The sequence below is a fragment of the Myxine glutinosa genome, chromosome 1, assembly GCF_964187855.1.
Source record: "Myxine glutinosa chromosome 1, kmMyxGlut1.1, whole genome shotgun sequence".
In the NCBI taxonomy this organism is placed as follows: Eukaryota; Metazoa; Chordata; class Myxini; order Myxiniformes; family Myxinidae; genus Myxine; species Myxine glutinosa.
In genome coordinates, this window is record NC_136261.1 from 15,627,810 (window position 1) to 15,635,412 (window position 7,603).

A 7,603-nucleotide genomic window follows, 5' to 3' on the forward strand; every position below is an offset into this window, starting at 1 on the left:
CCACCTACTGCATTGTGTACTATCTAACTGACTCACGCCCACAATTAACCAAATGACGGAATTATTTCCAAACTACACATGAAGCTGGTGGGGAGCATGTTATTTACAAGACTACTAATTATTTACAATACTACAACCCAGGACCTGTCTTTTGTGGGAAGAGAGAAGGAATTTTGAAAAGAGGAAACACCAAATGCACTGCACCAATACACCATACACCATATGCACAAAAATATAAAAAATGCACAAAAAGCACCAAAATGCACAATCATCACATTTCAATAATAATGAATGATGTCTTGTGCTGAGCTGGCTGCTGGGCCGCGACGTCTTCTTTCTTCATCTTCTTCTTCGGTGTGCCGTAATAAACTTGGAGATCTTTCTTCCTGGCACACCGGAATAATAAAAAGTGCACCAACCGTGTCCGCTTTTTATTTTGGCCAGCAGGGCCAGCTTAGGTGGTCCGACTGCATGGCATCGATGGCCACTTAAACACAGTGGTCCGCAGGGCAAGATAACGTTTGCCGCGATTGTCTGCCCCAGCAAGGGTGCCAGGCCACAGAACGTGTGGTCCATATGGTGTACCGGTGCAGGCAGCAGGCAGCAGGGTGCAGCGCAAGAGTGCAGCCACACAGCTCAGGGCACCTGCACACTCCCCTCAACAAAAGGTAATGGGTCCATGGGTGGGGAGGAAGACAAAGCAGAGGTTAGCGGTGACAAGGGCGCAAGGGTACATGTCATAACAAGGCAATGCGACATGAGGGGCGCGGGAGAGCGAGCGGAGAAAGCTCTTCCCTACTCGTACGTAACCCCCCATGTCAACCTACTCTACCCTTGCCCTTCCCCGTATTTACACTTTACAAATTCCGGCGCCACCGTCTTGTCTCCCATATCCTCTCTAATTCCAAATTCGTCTCCAATCCCTCCCAAGAAGGAAGGGATGGAATCACACACAGTCTCACCCACGTCATGATGCGTCTTTCATTTCAAACATTTGCAAAAACCTGGTGTGGAGTCCTGTCACCTCGGTGAGTGGATGTGGATGGTGCGAAGAGATTTTCTCCTAACTATCCTTCTAATTGACATTAACTCTTTAAACTACCTGGGGTCTTGTCCTGCCACTCAATTGGCCACTTTAAACTATGCAGTTCTAAAAACCAATTCCCATTGACCATACTGTGGTGCTCTTCCAAATTTGGGGTCTCACTCCCCCATTTTTTCTATCTGTGCCTTCGCACAATTTCGGGGCTGGGTCATGTAGCTCTCCCAGCAGGTCTACCTACCTGCGCACCTCTGCCACTGACGTCGCCACCCGAACTTGCCTAGCTTCTCAACTACCCTACCCTGGGGAAGGCCCTCCTGGCTCTCTCACCCCGTGATGCCCTCTCTGGCATTGGGCTACCCGGGTCATCTCCTCGGATCCTCGGGCCTCACTGAACTCTACACGGACCCTAACTGGCTCCCAGAGCCTACCTGCGGCCTCACCTGGCCAACAGACTACCAGTGGCGGAGTGCCCATTTAACCATACTCAACAACAGGCTCACACGCCCAGCCATCTCCACAGACTTATGCACCTCTTAAAGCAACAACTTGCTACTCCCTGCACCACAGATGTCAACATCCAATAAATTTACCTACTCCCTCTACCTAACTTTAAACTACCCTCCCCGGGTATTCGTGAAGGAGTCCATCTTCCCCCATCCACTCCTTCGCACCTTGCACTCCACACCACTCATTCCACACTACTCACTCCACCCCATTTATTCCATACCATTTATTCACTTGCACCCCATGCAAGTCATTCACTCAACACCATTACACATGTCCACAATACACCACTCATACACTTTCTCCGGTCATCCCAGACCATTGCCTCATTTGCTCACTCTCACCACAAAGACTCTCATTCTCAATTCCTCATTTGTGCCTAAAGCCGCATCCTCATGCTCATACACAATTTCTCCACACACACAGCATCATCTGACTAGCTATTTCCCTCTAAAACTCGTGCTTCCCGTTTTCCCTCACACTAACTAAGCACTTCCCTTACACGAAGCACTTCCCTCGTCATTAACATCCATCTAATCTCTCTACGTCCCCTCTACCGGTACAAAAGTCACTACTTAAATCTTGGTCTCCTAAAGTCACTTCTAAGTCCCGAACAATTATTCTAGCCCGCCCTGGCTAGTTCACACTGCCAAACCCCATAGATCTACTGCTCCTCTGCCCCAACATGTGAGGGATGGGAGAGCCACCATCCCTCTACATCGGACACTATCTCCAACTAGCACCCCCCCAGTCCTCTCGCACGATGAGCCCCCGTCATGTGAGGTACTGGGTCCTGCCTCGGCCTCTAAAGCCAAGGCGATCCATGAGGGCGCCTGCTCGCCGGTGTAGGGTCTTAACTGGTCGGCATGGACGATCCGAGGGAGGGCTCGTGGCCCCATTTTGATCTTAATGACCACATCACAGACTTGCGACAGAACGCCCCCGGGCCTTGCCAGGGAGAGGTGAGTTTGGGGCACCTACCCTTCCGCCTCTGGGGATTGAATAACCAAATCTTCATCCCCGGAGCGTACTGACTCCCCTGGCTCTGGTGGTCGAACCTGCGCTTCATCTTGGCACCCGCCAGCTGAAGCTGGCGGCGTGCGAAGGCATGGACCCTCTCCATGCCTTCCTCTAAGTGACGTGCATAGCCCTCCCTCGGCGGTGTATTAGTGGTGTCGGGCACGGGACCGCATAGCAGGTCGGCGGGAGACCGCAACTCCCGCCCATACATCAGCAATGCTGGACTGCATGCGGTGGCTCCGTGCTGGCTAGTTCGGTAGGCCATTAACAAATACGGGAGATGTTCGTCCCAGTTGTCCTGACAGGTGGTGGTGAACAATGCGAATTGTTGAACAAGGGTTCGGTTGAATCTTTCCACCATCCTGTCAGATTGAGGTCTTAAGGGCGTTGTCCTTGTCTTCCTAATTGACAGGAGTCTGCACACATATTTTAATAATTGGGTCTCAAAATTTCGACCCTGGTCGGTGTGCAGCTCCTCCGGAATCCCATGCCGACATACAAATCCTTCCACAAAGGCCAGTGCTACCACCCCGGCTTCTTGGTTGGGGAGGGCATAGGCCTCCGGCCACTTGGTGAAATAGTCCATTACAACGAGGATGTACTTGTTACCTTGGCGGGTGCAGGGTAGTGGTCCTAGAATATACATAGCCACCCGCTCAAGGGGGGCCCCCACCTGGTGTAATTGAAGAGCCCTCATCCTCCGTGCTGGTCCCTTTTTAGCAGTACAGGCGTCGCATCTCCGACACCAGTCCTGTACATCGCGCCCCATATTTACCCAATAGAACCTCCGGCGGACCCAAGATGTAGTCTTTGTCCTGCCCAAATGGCCGCCGGAGCGGGTACCATGCACTTGCTGTAATATGATGTTCTTCAATTTGTCTGGGACTATCACCAGCCAGGAAGTTCTCTCAGAGGGAACCTCCACCCACTTGCGATACAAGATGTTTTCTTTCAATTCCAGGGTTTGCCACAGAGCCCAATATGCCTTTGTTGGTGCCCCGAGGGGGGTGACCTCTTCCCCATTAGGTCTTTGTCCCAATCGAACCCATTCGTACACCGGTCCCAGTACGGGATCCTCCCGCTGGGCCGTGCTCCAAGCCAATGTTCCGAATCCTTCATCTGCGGTTAGTGGCAAAATTGGTCCTCTCACCCGGATTGCACGGACTACGAGGGTAGGGGTGGAGTCTGCCAATTGTTCCCTCTCCTCGTGTCTTGCACAAAATTAACAGTTTTCCCCCAAACAAGGACGTCGAGAGAGTGCATCGCATTCCCACGGGCCTTCCCGCCCGATGGGTCACATGAAAATCGTACTGCTGTAACTTTTCCAACCACCTTGCAATTTGGCCCTCAGGTTCCTTGAAACGGAGGAGCCATTGCAAGGAGGAATGGTCAGTTCGAACCAGAAATTTCCGCCCATACAAGTACGGGTGGAAATGGCTCATGGCAGCCAGCAAAGCCAATAACTCTTTACGAGTGACGCAATAATTTCGCTCGGGCCTACTCATGGCCCGACTATAATACGCGATCACTCTCTCCACGCCCCCCTGTGCCTGGGACAAAACTGCGCCCAATCCTTCCTGGCTTGCATCCGTGTCCAGGGTAAATGTCCCGTCACTAGTGGGGTAAGCTAGAATGGGTGCGGATGTCAAACACCCCTTCAATGCTAGGAAGGCCTCTTGGCACTCCCTTGTCCAATTAAATCTCGTCCCCTTCTCCGTAAGCCGGTGAAGGGGCCGGGCCAACTCTGCAAATTTTGCCACAAAGCGCCGGTAGTAGGAGCAGAGTCCCAAAAATCCCCGCACCTTCTTGATGGTACGTGGTGTGGGCCACTCCTCTACAGCTGTAATTTTGCCTGGGTCTGTTTTTACCCCCTCGTGACCGATGACGTGACCTAGATAGGCCACCTCTCTAGCAAACAAAGTGCATTTACTCCGACTCAGCTTCAACCCTGCCTGTCTGAGGCACCCAAACACCTGGTCCAAATTAGCTATTGCCTGGGAAAATGTTTTAGCATGTACCAGGACGTCATCCAGGTACCCCAGGCAGGACTACCAAGGCATGCCGCCCAGCACATGCTCCATCAATCGTTCAAAGGTAGCGGGGGCATTACACAAACCAAACGGCATCACAGTGAACTGATACAGCCCCTTACCTGTGGAAAATGCCGTTTTCTCCTTCCCTGCCCTATCCATCTCCACCTGCCAATACCCACTCTTGAGGTCCAAGGTTGAGAAACAATTTCAGCCCGCAACGGCATCGACGGTATCGTCAATTCTTGGCAGGGGATATGAGTCTTTGAGTGTCACGTTGTTCAGCTGGCGATAGTCCAAGCAGAAACGCGTGGTCCCATCTTTCTTTTTGACCAGCACAACAGGTGACATCGAAGGACTTCCCGAGGGCTCGATGATACCTGCATCGAGCATTTTTTCTACCTGCTCATCAGCTTCCTCCCTCATGCTCCAAGGGAGCCGTCGGGCGGGCTGACGAATAGGCTGGGCCTCACCGGTGTGGATCTGATGTTTCACCAGGCCCGTACGTCCAATATCCTTGGAGGACAAGGAGAAGATATCCAAAACGGATTCAACTAATTTGTGTAAGGCCTCCCTCTGGGTACCCTCCAACTCTACGCTACTTCGATTTACCATCTCACAAATGGGATCGGGCCAATTCCTACTACTTTTTGAAGACTCCCTCTGGGGCCGGCTCGGCTGGACATTCTCGTCCCTCACTGGTGCGACTTCATTAACTGGGGTGCAGCCGGCTATCTTCGTGCCCCGTCCTATAGTGCATTTTTCCGCACTAATATTAATTACTCGGATGGCCACCAACGGCCCGTCCGTTTTTATGAGGGAGCGGCCCACGACTAAACTCGGGATGGACTGCACTGCCACTGGTTCGACTCGGACGCAGGACTCCTGCAATGTTGGGCGAGCTAGCCATCAGGCCGGCACTATTTCCTCGGCCCTTGGGGGAATGGTCACGGCCTCAGAAGCCTCCAGCTCCGTCCTCTCGGCTGTGCTCACCCCGTCCAATGGCAGCTCATCTATTCCCACTTGCAGGGTCCCCCGGCACAAATCGATTAAACAACCGCTGGCAGTCAAGAAATCCAACCCGATTAGGCATGGGTCGCACACCTCTGCCACCCAAACTTCTATTTCTCTCTTTACCGACCCCAACTTGAGGGTTATAAAACCACGCCCTATGATGGGGGCCGTTACACCGGTAGCCAGCTGCAAACTATGATTTTCCAGACGCTGGATTTTATCCCAGCCGTCTGCACTCAAATCAAGGATCACAGGGCTGATGATCATGGCGCTAGCTCCTGTGGCCACTACGGCGTCTACCCCCACGCCGGCAATTTTGCACCGCATTGTCAAGCTACCTGTACCAATTTGGCCACAATAGATGACCTGTCGCGTCAATGAGGGCACTTCACCATCCCCTACTACCGAACACGGCCCTGTATGCTCGGCACCTTCTAGTTTCCTGGGCCCTGGCGGGGGGGGGGGGGGTGTCTGGGGTCGGCTAGTCTGACCCGTACGAGGTGGAGTTGATGGTCTCGGCTGCCGGGGTCCGTCCCGGCGCGGAGCTCGACACTCCCACGCCCAGTGACCCAGCCGGCTACAATTAAAACACCTCACCTGGTAAGGTGCTTGCCTCCAAAATTCCAAATTGCCCCCCCTGAAGGTCCTAATTGGGGCATTTGTCCGTGGCCTACCGGGGGCCACCTCGGGAGCCGCCTGCCATGGTCCAGATCCCGCCAGGTGCTGGTCCACCAGCCTTCGGACCATGTTTTCCAGGTCAGGGCCCCTTTCGGGGCAGGCCCCCTCAGGGGGCCGCCACCAGCCACGGGCCCAACCTGGCGCACCGCCACTGCGTGGCGCTCGCTTCCCCGGGCCAGGGGCCTCGCTGCTTCCCAACGGGCCGCAGTGTCGGCTGCCTGGCTCAAGTTCCGCGGGCGCCACATGGAGAGCTGTTGCCGAAGCTCAGGGTCCGGGAAGGCCTGAATGAAATGGTCCAGCACCAGGCTTTCCTGGGAGGCCACCGCCATGTCTGCATGTGCAATCCCTACTGCGCAGCGAATGTCATAGGCAAGCTCCCCGATGGTCTCCTGGGGCTTTCTCTTTCGCACCGCGAGCTGAGCTTTAACAAGCTCTGCTGTTCGATACCGAATCTATTAATTAAGGCCGCACACAGGTCTGGCAGGGTGATAGCACCCGGTGGTAAGGCCGTCAGAACCTCCGCCGCCACGCCGCGCAGTGCCCCCACAAGGTGTACTCCACCTTCGTCCAGATTCCAACCATTCCCCCTACACACATGGTCAAATTGCGCCAAGTATGCCCTCAAATCACTCTTGCCGTCATACGGCGTGAGTGGAACCTGATGGCTGCCCGAAGGCCGGACCCCGTGCGTCGCTCCCTGCGGAATAAACACGGGGCCGAACCGTTCGGGCCCCCACAGTACACTATTCCTCGCGTGCATCCCCCGTCCCTCTAAAAACTACCCCTGTCGGTGTCGATGCTTGGGTCGCATCGTCGCAAACCGCTACCCATTCCATTCTCGCACACCCCGGCTCACCAACACCTCTCACACTCCCCATGGTCTGACATTCCTGCACACACTCTCTCTCCACACACTCCGGACCAGTCGCACACCTTAACATTGGCCTCTCACGAACGCCCGGGTCTATACCAACCCCCAAGCTCGTAGAACCTCCCCTCACACCATATACATTTCCAACATTATCGCCACTCACCTCGGCGCTTCTTCCTCTTCACTCCTCCCCCACCACCTGCAAACTCTTTATTTGGTGAGCAAGCACGTCATTACGATGTGAGCCCAGACCTTGTACAAATTCCATCACCTCCTCCTTTATTTCATTTTTAGTCTCCCTTCGTCTCTTTTTCATTTCACTCACCCCCGCTTCTACCTCTTCCAACTTTTGTTTCACCCCCTCTATTTCCCGGTGCGCCCCCACAATTTCTTCTTCTAAGGCCACCTTGGTCGTCTCTATATGGATTATGGGTCCTGATT